Here is a 15,093-nt window from a genome sequence, read left to right as displayed (position 1 = left end):
AAGTAGTCACATGTTCAAAAGCAAAAACTAAATTTCCAATAATGCTAGGTAATGTCCGATTTGTTGTTTAATTTAATTTTCACAATGGTACTTGTACTCTGCTTTGTGCTCATACTCAAATTTGCCCCATTACCTGCATTGATCGTAAAGGGGTGAATGTATTCAGCCTATGGCTTTGCAGAAATGCGTAGTGTTCGTAAATCCAGCATCCTCTGGACAACGTTCATCACCAAGAACTGTCAGAAAGAGAAATCATCTCTTCCAACTCCCTTTCAACATCGGACACCCTTTCACCACATTTGGCAGACCTTGATAGGTGGGTGGCCAAGAGTGAGTTATGCTCCGAGAATTAAATAAGAAAAACAAAAATATATATTCACTGAAAAAAACCATAGGTTTCACTGATGTTGTAGTTAGTTGGACATTTCACTCGTACAAAACCAGAGAAATGCCGCTGTTATAGTTAGTTCAGCTAACTATAACTCGCGTCCCTGCAATGCACTGCATCACATAATACATCATTCATGACATGGTCAGTGACATCACTGACGACATCTCAAATGATATCACTGATGACATCATCCACGTTATAATAACATGCACCTCCTCACACTGTAATATTTGAAACCATAAACACACCAATACCAGTTACTACATACCCAGTCACTGATTCTTAGGTCTACATACACATCCAATCATTCACTCATACAGTCACTCATACATGCAGTCACTCATCAATACAGCACTCTCATTTGCACTCATACACCTATACAGACAATCTCACACCGCCACTTATCCATAGAGTTACTCACACACCTAGTCAGTCATGCAAAGAGTCAATCACACTCCCATTTACTCACCTATACAGTTATACACACACCACCTCGCTTATGCATAAAGATAATAACACATACTTACTCTCTTATACAATCTATCATACAAGCACACACTCATCCATACAGCCACTCACTCACTCTCATGTATAGTCATTTCTATACTCCAACACTCGCATATACTGCCTTTCACATATGCAGTTACTCACACATGTACCACAGAGACATCTATTCATTCACCAACACACCCACACACACTCACCCACCCATACAGCCCTTCACAGATGCACTCTTGAACCCATACACCCAGTGAATCACTCATTCACTCATCTATGCACAGAATCACACACACGCGCCCACCCACACAGCCACTCAGGCACCCATACAGATACTCTGACAACCAATCACTAACCCATACAGACAGTCATGTAGCTACTCACAATCCATACAGCCACTTACACACCAACTCACAGACTGATACAGACATTTACACAGTTTAGTCACTAACCCATGCATTCAGTCAGACACGTTTAATCACTCACTTATACAGTCAGTCACACACCTACTAAATAATCTATTCAGACACTCAAACACCCTTATGTACTTCAATATACATTTGCATATATATTTATAAAACATATTTAAACTTTACAGAAACACACAGTCACTGGATGATGTCATCAGTGATGTCATCAGTGACGTCATTTGAGTTGCCATCAGTGATGTCAGCAGTGGTGTCACCGATCATGTCATGAATGATGTAATATGTGACATCATCAGCAATGCAATACGAGGGTGCAAGTTATGTTTAGCTGAACTAACTATAAACAGCTGAATTTCTCTGTTTTTTTACGAGTGAAATGTTCAACTAACTATAACGTCAATGAAACCTATGGTTTTTTCAGTGAATTTCTAAGGTTTTTTAAAGGCTAATTTCTAACTATGCGTAATCAAGAGAGAGAGGTAGGACCAGAAAGCTAGTCCATGTCCCCGGTTAATATATGATTAAATCAAAAAGAGACTAGCTCAAGTTACTTTTAGGGGAGGGGGAAGACTCTGATATGTTTTGTCACGGAGTGTGAACACCCAGCAGGTGTGTTCAAAAAGCCCTCACCCACCAACCTGGTTGGTGGCATGCTTCATCATCGGGCCCACCTAGTGGCACCTAGCGTGCCCCGGGTGTGCTTCAACGCCTGACTACAGCGGAGCTGGTATTTTACTGAGTGTGCGGTGAAGATAGTTAAGGAAGTGATGTTAAAACGGCTGAACGGTGGTCCCAGTACCCGAAGGTAAAATTAGACTTTAATACCTGGGCCTCCGTCAGCGGTTAAAAATAAGGCAAGGGGATGTAAGAGGCGAGTTACGACCTCTCACATCCAATGGGTCAACATGTTTCAGCCAGTGCCTTATGACTAGACTGGCTTTCTTCAGGACCTAAAATAAGTGAGTGCAAATTACCTAGTGGGGGTGTAGGGGAGACTATGTGTCTACACGCCCTAAAGTGTATCTACGTGTGAGAGGGGGATTCCCTTCTCAAGACCACCTGTACACATAACATGGAAGGACAAAACAAAACATACAGGGAGAAGGTAGAGTCATTAGGATGTACAGTTTTACGCACATCTGATGCCGTCACTATAGCGAGTGATGGTGGGCTATAGGCGGCTATGGTGTGATGGTATTGGTGGTACCATCACAGTGGGAATCGCACTGATAACTCGAAAGTGAGGTGTTTTAAGAGACGGAGTAAAACAGGGTGCATTAGTGAAAATGCGGCGCAAGGAGGGATTCTTACGCAAGTTATTTGCTCAGTCTGACCTCAAGGTTGGGAGGTGGCAAAAGGCTTGACCCTGGGGGGACAAACATTTACCATACTGATTAGGGAGACCTGTTAGGAAAGAAAATAGCGCTTACCAGGAGTCGTGATGGTGGTTTCTCATACTCACAGTACTTCTGGGTTGAGCCTGCTCTGGACCTGTAGTGCCTCCTTCGCATACCGGTGGGGAATGAGTGTTTTCCCAGGTCTTAAGTACTCTTGTTAATTGGTCTAATTAAGTGCACCTGTGATGGAGGGCAATGGTGAAAAGACTCACAGGCCTGAGTCATGCTGCCTGGAGTAAGTATGGGCGCCTTAGGTGCGCGCGCGCTGTAACGCCCTGTCGCGCTGGGAGGCATCGTTATGGGCCACTCGGGAACCACCCAGGCGCTCGCGTCTATAGTTAGCGCATGCGCGATAGGACCAAGTGCAAGCTCCCCAGGGGAGGGTAGTGTTACTTGTACGCGCATGCGCATTATGACCGGGCTGGTCTGCGCATGTGCGGCGTATGCCGGGTGATCGCCCGCGCATGCGCGATGTATTGTTCACCGGGCTCATTTTATTTCGTCCATTGGGTGGACCTGGGGCTTATAAATGATTTCGTTTCGTCCATTTCATGGATGTTGGGCATATAAAAACATGTCAACAAGTGTATTATGAGTTAATGGGGGACAATCTTTAGCAATTTTCAGGAGAAAGACTGCATAGAGGACGTAGTCGTTTCAGTGATGCTGTGCCCAAACATATGATGATGGGGGATCACTGGCGGGTCAAGGAATTCCACGGGATAGCGTCATTCAATCCCTGGGTGGATGTGGAAAGGCGGTAGATCCACCGTTGTTCAGCCTGCAGTAGTTTCTGGTCATTGTCCATAGCGCCAGAGGTGATCTGCTCTATCACCGTCCATGATAGGTCATTTGGTGTGTGACCTTCGGTGATGAAATGGTTGGTCATCTTGCTTATGTTCTTTTTGCATCTGATGGTACTTCGGTGTTCAGTTATGCGGGTTTTTATTTTCCGTGTGGTCATCCCAATGTATCGGAGTCCACATCTACATGTAATTAAGTAGATGACATTGCGGGAGTTGCAGTTAGTGTGGCAACGTTGGGTCCACATCTTGTTAGGTTCCAGATCCAAGGTTTTGGTGTGGGAGGTAAGGTGGCACACGCTGCAGTCATTGCACGGATAGTGCCCGCTGACATTGGGGAGGCCCCATATGTTGCGGAGGGTGTTGGTGGCAGATGGCGGGGCTATCCAAGACCAATCATCAATAAAACACAAAAAAGAGCAAGAAACCAAAATCGGGAGGCCCTCCTCGAGACTGTCACCAGAGTCCAAGATAACCCACCCATCACCTGTGTTACGACCTATAACACAGCATCGAATGAGGTGTCGAAAATTATAAAAAGACATTGGAAAATCATCACTTCAGGACAGAGGAAATGGGACCTCCCAAGATTCGCATACAAGCGAAACTCCAATCTAAAAGACCGCCTTGTCAATACCCGTCCCAGACCACCACCGCCATCTGCCACCAACACCCTCCGCAACATATGGGGCCTCCCCAATGTCAGCGGGCACTATCCGTGCAATGACTGCAGCGTGTGCCACCTTACCTCCCACACCAAAACCTTGGATCTGGAACCTAACAAGATGTGGACCCAACGTTGCCACACTAACTGCAACTCCCGCAATGTCATCTACTTAATTACATGTAGATGTGGACTCCGATACATTGGGATGACCACACGGAAAATAAAAACCCGCATAACTGAACACCGAAGTACCATCAGATGCAAAAAGAACATAAGCAAGATGACCAACCATTTCATCACCGAAGGTCACACACCAAATGACCTGTCATGGACGGTGATAGAGCAGATCACCTCTGGCGCTATGGACAATGACCAGAAACTACTGCAGGCTGAACAACGGTGGATCTACCGCCTTTCCACATCCACCCAGGGATTGAATGACGCTATCCCGTGGAATTCCTTGACCCGCCAGTGATCCCCCATCATCATATGTTTGGGCACAGCATCACTGAAACGACTACGTCCTCTATGCAGTCTTTCTCCTGAAAATTGCTAAAGATTGTCCCCCATTAACTCATAATACACTTGTTGACATGTTTTTATATGCCCAACATCCATGAAATGGACGAAACGAAATCATTTATAAGCCCCAGGTCCACCCAATGGACGAAATAAAATGAGCCCGGTGAACAATACATCGCGCATGCGCGGGCGATCACCCGGCATACGCCGCACATGCGCAGACCAGCCCGGTCATAATGCGCATGCGCGTACAAGTAACACTACCCTCCAGGGCGTTCCCCTGGGGAGCTTGCACTTGGTCCTATCGCGCATGCGCTAACTATAGACGCGAGCGCCTGGGTGGTTCCCGAGTGGCCCATAACGATGCCTCCCAGCGCGACAGGGCGTTACAGCGCGCGCGCACCTAAGGCGCCCATACTTACTCCAGGCAGCATGACTCAGGCCTGTGAGTCTTTTCACCATTGCCCTCCATCACAGGTGCACTTAATTAGACCAATTAACAAGAGTACTTAAGACCTGGGAAAACACTCATTCCCCACCGGTATGCGAAGGAGGCACTACAGGTCCAGAGCAGGCTCAACCCAGAAGTACTGTGAGTATGAGAAACCACCATCACGACTCCTGGTAAGCGCTATTTTCTTTCCTAACAGGTCTCCCTAATCAGTATGGTAAATGTTTGTCCCCCCAGGGTCAAGCCTTTTGCCACCTCCCAACCTTGAGGTCAGACTGAGCAAATAACTTGCGTAAGAATCCCTCCTTGCGCCGCATTTTCACTAATGCACCCTGTTTTACTCCGTCTCTTAAAACACCTCACTTTCGAGTTATCAGTGCGATTCCCACTGTGATGGTACCACCAATACCATCACACCATAGCCGCCTATAGCCCACCATCACTCGCTATAGTGACGGCATCAGATGTGCGTAAAACTGTACATCCTAATGACTCTACCTTCTCCCTGTATGTTTTGTTTTGTCCTTCCATGTTATGTGTACAGGTGGTCTTGAGAAGGGAATCCCCCTCTCACACGTAGATACACTTTAGGGCGTGTAGACACATAGTCTCCCCTACACCCCCACTAGGTAATTTGCACTCACTTATTTTAGGTCCTGAAGAAAGCCAGTCTAGTCATAAGGCACTGGCTGAAACATGTTGACCCATTGGATGTGAGAGGTCGTAACTCGCCTCTTACATCCCCTTGCCTTATTTTTAACCGCTGACGGAGGCCCAGGTATTAAAGTCTAATTTTACCTTCGGGTACTGGGACCACCGTTCAGCCGTTTTAACATCACTTCCTTAACTATCTTCACCGCACACTCAGTAAAATACCAGCTCCGCTGTAGTCAGGCGTTGAAGCACACCCGGGGCACGCTAGGTGCCACTAGGTGGGCCCGATGATGAAGCATGCCACCAACCAGGTTGGTGGGTGAGGGCTTTTTGAACACACCTGCTGGGTGTTCACACTCCGTGACAAAACATATCAGAGTCTTCCCCCTCCCCTAAAAGTAACTTGAGCTAGTCTCTTTTTGATTTAATCATAATTTCTAACTATAACATTCCTGAAACCTATGTTTTTTTCAGTGGATTTCTAAGGCTTTTTAAATGCTCATTTTTAACTTTAACGGGCCCGAAACCTATGTTTTTTTCAGTGAATTTGTAGGGTTTTTTAAATGCTGATTTATAAATTTAATATTTATAAAACCTTTTAAGTTTTTCTGTAAATTACAAGTTTAAAAAAAAAGATATTTTGTAACTCTAATTTTCTATTATTATTTTCTTTTCTTTTTTTCATTTTAATTTAATTATGTAATGTCCTATGTCTTTTAAAATATATGTATTTTTTTTTTCAAAAGATACTGGAGTCGTGTACCCATCTCGTACGTATCACATGGGGGCGTGAATTGAAGGTTGTTTTGCGATGGGTGTGCTCTGCTTGTCCCCACTTAACGTCATATGCGTATGGGATCACATAATTTGCGCGATTAGTATGCGACGGGTGAGCAGTGCATGGCCCCTGTGTAACGTCATAAATGTATTGGTTCGGTTCATGTGCGCATTCTGTATATGACGTGTGCTCGGTGCCGGGACCCGTGTGATGTCATATACGTGCTGGGTTGTGCGCGACTCCCGTAAACAAATTATGTTTTAAAACTATATGTATATAACTTTTATGTACATATCAGAACAAGAGATTATCTAAACTATTAATAAAAATATTATATTTCTACTTGTAATAAACTTAAATTATGTTTGATTCTAATAGTGCATGGGTAGTGACAGGGAGATTGCTGAACTGCATTAGTAATGCGAAGGTAATTGTAGGTCTGCGTGTGTTAGTGCCTGTGTTATTGTAGGAGTACATGGGTACTGAGTGGATGATTACACTACTGCAAGGAGAGTGCATGGTTATTTTATAAGTGCTTGGATTTTGGCAGAGTGATTGGTGATTGGATTAGGGCATGGTACTGGCTGGGTAATTTAAGGAGTATATATGTAGTAACCTGGAGATCACTAGACTGTATAGGTAGCACTCAAAGAATTGTAAAAGTGCAAGGGTTAGTGCCTAGGTAATTGCATGAGTACATGGGTAGTGACTGGATGATTAAAGTACTGTAAGGATAGTACATAGTGCATGTCTAAGTGCTTGGGTTTTGGCGGAGTGATTGGATTAGTACATGGAACTGGATGGGTGATTGGAAGAGTGCACAGGGAGTGACAGTGTGATTGCTGGGCTGCATGGGTACTACCTGAGTAATTGGAAGAGTGAATCAGTAGTGTATAAGTGGTTACAGGTCTGCATTGATAGTGCACATGTGATTATAGCACTGCATGTGTAAGTCCCTGGGTCATTCTATTAGGTGAATTTATCAATGCTTGTGTTTTTTCGCAGAGTGAATGGATTAGTACATAGTACCAGATGGGAACGTTTGGAGGATTGCACGGGGAGTGACAGTGTGATTGCTGGACTTCATGGTTACTATCTGGGTAATTGGCGGAGTGAATTAGTAGTGCGTAGGTGGTTACAGGACTGCATGGATAGTGCACATGTGATTCTAGCATTGCATGTGTTAGTGCCTGGGTCACTCCATGAGTACATGGATAGTGACTGAATACTTAGAGTGCTGCAAGGAGAGTGCATGGTGAATTTATAAGTGCTTGTGTTTTTTTGCGGAGTTATTGGAATATTACATAGTACTGGATGGGTAATTGGGGGAGTGCACGGGGAGTGACAGTGTGAATGATGGACTGCATGGGTGCTATGTGGGGAATTGGAGGAGTGAATTAGTAGTATGTAGATGGTTAGAGGACTGTGGACATGCACATGTGATTGTAGCAATACATGTTTTAGTGCCTTGAGTACATGGATAGTGACTGAATACCTAGGGGCCTCATTAGGATAGCACGCGGAAAACCACCCCAACCACCATGGACGCGGGAAACAACCGCCCGCCGGGGCCGCGGAAAAAACGGTGGGCAAATTAGGATCAACCGCCAACAAAGACCGACCGCGGTGGCAGCGGCCCAAGCAAAACCGTCCGAAGGGGCGGTGAAGGCAAAAAAACGACCGCGGCAGTCAGAAAAGCAGCGGAAAAGCAACAACCCGCCGCAAGGAAAGCAGAGACACCGCACGGGAAAGTAGGATATCCCCGAGGGTGTCGCGGTCGGAACCGCTGTTACCGACCACCGCGGTCGCACATAGGAGTGAATGGGAAAGATAGCGGAAGAGCGGCAGCATAGCCACCGCAGCGGAACGCAACATGAAAAACATGGCGGACGATTCCAAAACACTGCTGTGATGCCAAACATTGCACAAATCAAAGTAGCCATGCCCCCCAAATACATAAAACACATACAAATAAACAAAATAATGCAAATAAAAGTATAAAAGCACAGGACAACTCCCACCACACACCTGACAGCCAAATTCCACTTGGACACACCCACACAGCTGAGTATAAAACCACCACCTTCACTGACCACAATCCTTTGTAACTCTCCAGAAGAGAAGGCCATACTGTTATGTGGGAATCTAGGACCCTAGTGTACTTTTTCCTGATTCATACCCATATATAGGTGTAAACCATCCAGTCCTTATATAGACATAAAGAATCATTGCCTTATTTAGTAATAGCCTGCGCAGCCCTAATACGGCATGGCTACTTCCACTAAACTCCGAGAATCCACATTGATTTCGTGGTAAAACCAGCCTTCAGCAGTCAGGAACCTCCCCATGCTTGAATACTAATTTATCCAAGAAATCCGGGAGTTTTCAAGGAACTAAGGCACTAGTAACGATGTTATGTCCAATCTTACGTCAGACTCAGCACCTTCAGGGGTATAAATATGCCTACATTTGCCCAGTCAAACACACGGTGGTTCCGGAGCAGATCGACTAACTACTTGCCCGACGCCCTGCTGCTGCAAGTGCCGAAGGAAGCCGACCCTCCAACTGATGCACTGAAAAGACGCTGTCTTGTCTCCTGCCGAGAAATCCAGCTCCAGTGTTTCTAGGCTACCCTTGCGGGTTGCTGGGAGATCGAGTCCCAAGAGAGAGATACAAGACCTCTATCATTCTAAAACCAAGGTACCGAGCTGATTAGATCCCTAGACAATTCTTAAACAGATTCTTGGCAGAGAACTACTACAATCTAAACTACTCCTCACTTATTCCTCCCTCGTACTAGGCTTAGGTTAGGTACACCGGGGTAGGCATATGTTAGAAGCACCAGTTGAGTACTTTTAGCCACTATTTTATCATTGTATGTATTTTATGCATTCTATGTATTTTATATATATGGCTCAGAAACCATATAATGCTTTTACAGTACTATTTTACAATACTATTTGTATTATATGCAGTGTACTTCTTAACTAGCATTTCAATTGTAGCATTGCCTTTCTTATGCTTAAGAAATAAGACTGATCAATAAATACTTTTATTGAAAACGCCCGTCTCTCTATTTCTAAGCAACTCTGGTGAAACAAAGCATGCACATTTGACTGAGTGAAATAGCCATCTATTGTTTCCGCGACTCTAGAGATACGTTTCATTCTGGGGAAACAAAGTTGTCATGTTATATGGTTGTCAGAGACTAATCCCTTCTTGTTTATTCAAGAAAGTTTCTAGTGACCTCTGAGCTAGCTGGCACTCACAATTAAGTCTAATCTATTTGGCAGAGACTTAGTCGACTTCAGTCCTACTTCTAAGCTGCAGGATAGATTATTTCAATGCACAGAGCCTATTGGAAATATAGGAACTACACTACAATACACCACATCTGACAGGAGAGGCAAAAGAGCACAGCACACACACACATCCACCACCACCAACACTACCACCATCACACCAGCACCAACAATCCCCCAGCACACAACACACCTCACACACCAACACCACAACTGCCACCCACACACCTGCACCCACAAACACTTCAACCACCACACACCATGACATCACCGAAAATGCCCAAATTCACAGAGAGTGAGTTGACAGTCATGGTCAATGAGATAGTCAGAGTAGAGCCACAACTGTTTGGTAGCCTGGTCCAACAGACACCATTAGCCACGAGGACAGAAATGTGGGAAAGGATAATACAAAGGGTCAATGCAGTAGGGACATCCCCAAGATCCAAGAAGGAGATCATGAAGCGGTGGCATGATCTCAAGAGGGTTGTCAAAGAGAGGAGAAGCAAGAACCGAGAGCTGGCTGAGTGGACTGGCGGTGGCCCGCCCATTCCACCAAAAACATTCACACCATGGGAGGAGAAGGTGCTTGCCATACTGCATCCTGAGAGTCTCACAGGAGTAGCCAGGGGAACGGAGGCTGGTAAGTACAAACAAATGGCAAACACCACACTGAGAAGTACTTCCTTGAAAACCCAAACACCATTACACTGTCCACCCTCACCCAACAGGTAGCTAGCCATCTTGCTTAGGAGGCCTGTATGGGGGAGGGAGGTCTGTACAACTCACACCATACCCCCTGTACCACAGCCTACCAAGATGGATCCCCCTAACACCACCCAGAAGCATGTGTCAGCCATTGCACTGTTCACCCTCACCTAACAGGTAGGTATCTAACTTGCTTGTGATGTATGTCTGTTGGAGGGAGGCCTGCACTACCACTCCCAGCATGCCCCCTGTCCCATACTCCAGCAGCATGGAGGCCTCCCCCACCCAGGAGCATGTGTCAGCCCTGGCACTGTTCAATAAACAGACTTACAGGTAGGTAGCCATCTTGTATTGGAGCACTGTTTGGTGGTGGGAGGCCAATATCACTACTCTCAGCATACCCCCTGTCCCACACCCCAGCAGCATGGATGCCTCCCCCACCCAGGAGCATGTGTCAGCCCTGGAACTGTTCAACAAACAGACTTACAGGTAGGTAGGCATCTTGTATTGGAGCACTGTTTGGGGTGGGAGTCCAGTATCACTACTCCCGGCATGCCCCCGTCCCACACTCCAGCAGCATGGAGGCCTCCCCCACCCTGGAGCATGTGTCAGCCATTGTACTGTTCAACAAACAGGCTTACAGGTAGGTAGCTATCTTGTATTGGAGCACTGTTTGGGGCAGGGAGGCCAGTATCACTACTCCCAGCGTGCCCCCTGTCCCACACTCCAGCAGCATGGAGGCCTCCCCCACCCAGGAGCATGTGTCAGCCCTGGCACTGTTCAATAAACAGACTTACAGGTAGGTAGCCATCTTGTATTGGAGCACTGTTTGGTGGTGGGAGGCCAATATCACTACTCTCAGCATACCCCCTGTCCCACACTCCAGCAGCATGGATGCCTCCCCCACCCAGGAGCATGTGTCATCCCTGGAACTGTTCAACAAACAGACTTACAGGTAGGTAGGCATCTTGTATTGGAGCACTGTTTGGGGTGGGAGTCCAGTATCACTACTCCCGGCATGCCCCCTGTCCCACACTCCAGCAGCATGGAGGCCTCCCCCACCCAGGAGCATGTGTCAGCCATTGTACTGTTCAACAAACAGGCTTACAGGTAGGTAGCTATCTTGTATTGGAGCACTGTTTGGGGCAGGGAGGCCAGTATCACTACTCCCAGCGTGCCCCCTGTCCCACACTCCAGCAGCATGGAGGCCTCCCCCACCCAGTAGCATGTGTCAGCCCTTGTACTGTTCAACAATCAGACTTACAGGTAGGTAGGCATCTTGTATTGGAGCACTGTTTGGGGGTGGGAGGCCAGTATCACTACTCCCAGCATGCCCCCTGTCCCACACTCAAGCAGCATGGAGGCCTCCCCCACCCAGGAGCATGTGTCAGCCATTGCACTGTTCAACAAACAGACTTACAGGTAGGTAGCCATCTTGTATTGGGGCACTGTTTGGGGGTGGGAGGCAAGTATCACTACTCCCAGCATGCCCCCTGTCCCACACTCCAGCAGCATGGAGGCCTCCCCCACCCAGGAGCATGTGTCAGCCATTGCACTGTTCAACATACAGACTTACAGGTAGGTAGCCATCTTGTATTGAAGCACTGTTTGGGGCTGGGAGGCCAGTATCACTACTCCCAACATGCCCCCTGTCCCTCACTCCAGCAGCATGGAGGCCTCCCCCACCCAGGAGCATGTGTCAGCCCTTGCACTGTTCAACAAACAGACTTACAGGTAGGTAGCCATCTTGTATTGGAGCACTGTTTGGGGGTGGGAGGCCAGTATCACCACTCCCAGCATGCCCCCTGTCCCACACTCCAGCAGCATGGAGGCCTCCCCCACCCAGGAGCATATGTCGGCCCTTGCACTCTTCAACAAACAGACTTACAGGTAGGTAGCCATCTTAACTCTTCCCGATGTGTGTGTGTGTGTGTGTGTGTGAGACCTGCAATCCCTCCACACAGCAACAATTGCATGCAATGCATTGACACCTGACATGTATGACTAAATGATGTTCCTCTGCACCATGAAATTACACACAGTGTTGCAATCAATAATACTAGTGGATACTTCATAATTGTGTAGTGTACAGACAGTCGATGATACGCAGATGACACAATATTTGCACAGTGCCCAACACTGACCATTCCCCATCTAATCCACAGGTGATGAAGAACTCACTGCTGAGGACCACAACAACGAGCAGCGGAGCCAGTCTCCACCCCCTGTACATGGACTCTCAAATGTTGACTCCCAGGACAGTTTGGACGATAAGCTCCAGGCCGGCCCATCTGGTGTGCCACAGACCCACAGGTCCCAAGACCCCATCCTCCCCACCACCACGTCTGCTGCAACAACAGCACAGCAGACCCCCTGCAGTCACGGCCTGTGCCTCCGCCACCACCACCACCAGTACCACCAGTGCCACCTGCTGCACCCTCCCTGTCCCAGGTGATGACCAGGCAACACCAAAAACTGTAGAGGGATGGGAGAGTGTGTGTGGACCCACAGTGGCGAAGCAAGAGGTCCGTGGCAACAGGGCAGGTGGGAGGGTGTGGGTCAACACCAGACCTCAGGAGGAGTGGACACCATCCCTGGATCACTTCACCAGAGTTGTGGAGGCATACCAAGAGGTCCAGAGACAAAGTGGCCGGGCTGATGAACTATTAAGGGAGCTCATCCTGCTGATGAGGTCCATCGACATTCCGCCTTGGACAGATGGTGGACCTCATGGGCCAGCAAGTGGCATTGCAGAGGGACAGGCCTGTGTCCCAACCAACACCTACGCCCCCTACTGTTGTGCTTCAGGATGAAAGTGCACCGTCTTCCCCTGTGCCAACAGAGAGGGGCGAGTCCCTGGATGCCGCTGGCCAGTCAGCAGACCCCCCACCACCAAAAAGATCAAGGGGGCGTCCAAAGAAGAGCCTGGGAGTCTCCGGAGGCAACGCACCTGCCACATGCCAGTCACGGATGGCAACCCTCTTCCTCACTGCATTGACAATTTGGACTGTCTTTCCCCACATTTCCTTGGCAATGGCACTTGTCTGTTGGACTGGGTCACCACATCCATGTGGTGTCTACTCTTGCATCTCATCGACCATGACTGTCAACTCACTGCTCATTCCCCACCTTCATGTAAATATTCATGCACAAATCACATGTCCACTTTCCAAATAAAATACCTGACGCACCAGATGTTGTGCAGTATCGTTTTTAGTGCAATATTTACAGGGCTGACAATGTCCATGATGTGTCCAACTCATGTACTGTATGTAGGGCAGGATGATTCTGAAGCACCTAGGGAGACACAACAGAACAACAGTCACTGGTGTCATTGTGGCATCACAGACAGAACACTACACAAAACATACACAAGACACTACTGGCATACAAGACAATGGGCTGCAGGTGTGAACAAATAGACTCCAGCATACGTCCCCATATGGAACGTCAATGTCACATTTACCACACACAGGTGACTGAACCTGTGCCTGTCTGTTACATCCGCCCCCAGCCCTTCACAACAACAGCAACCACACCAGACAATGTACATGTCGTACCTCGTCACCCACCTTGAAGTAGCGGTCGATGAGCTGTTGGCCCAGGTCAACTCCTTCCTCTTCCCCACTGTCCTCATCACTGGACTCAGGTCCTTGAGCAGGTGGTGGCTTTGGTTCCTCACCATCGTCCAGGAGCAGGGGGATCCCCTTGTGGATGGCCAGGTTGTTGCAGCATACAGCATGCCACAACGATCTTGCAGACCTTCCCAGGCGAGTATCAAAAGAAAGAAAGAACCCCTGTCAATAATTATAGAGTCCTATATCAGGATCCTGGATAATTCTACACCTTCGGTACCCAAATGCAGTACCCAATCAAAGCACAGTGAACAAACAAATCGATTTTAATTTCTTTTATTTTTATATTTCATAAATTGTTTTCTGTTTTGTTGTTATCTCTAATTTAAGTGCATATGCTTAGTTTCTCATCGGTGGCTATAAACATTTCATAATACAACATTACAATCAATAAAATGTCATAATACGTAGTGTGGTCCCAAAACACCAGGTATAATAAATCAAACTAACAATCACTAACACTCATACAATCACATTCATTCTTTCGACTATTTTTTTTTAAAAACTCTATTTGAAAAGTTTGGGAGCCTGAGTGGAGAGAAAGATGGACTTATTCTTTCACACTAAGGGTAGAGGGTTGATCAGATGGACAGAGGCTGATCCCGAAGAGTGGAGGTGGATCAATATCTTCAAAGAAATCAAAAACGCCTACGCGCGTTTCGGTGAAGAGGCCTGGTCAAGCCTCACCTTCGTCAGGGCAAAGAGTTAATATAGGGTGAGGGACAACACTGTTAAATTTGCGGCAGTCTTGAAGTAGGTGGAAACAATCGGCTTGCTCAAGACCTCCCGTTGAGTACACAGGACAGGAATCCTATATTCTGGGTGAAATCAGGTCCAGTTGGGATCTAAATAGGTTCTTTTC

Source organism: Lissotriton helveticus, chromosome 3_1 (genome assembly GCF_964261635.1).
Source record: "Lissotriton helveticus chromosome 3_1, aLisHel1.1, whole genome shotgun sequence".
Lineage (NCBI taxonomy): Eukaryota > Metazoa > Chordata > Amphibia > Caudata > Salamandridae > Lissotriton > Lissotriton helveticus.
This window is presented reverse-complemented; position numbering follows the sequence as displayed.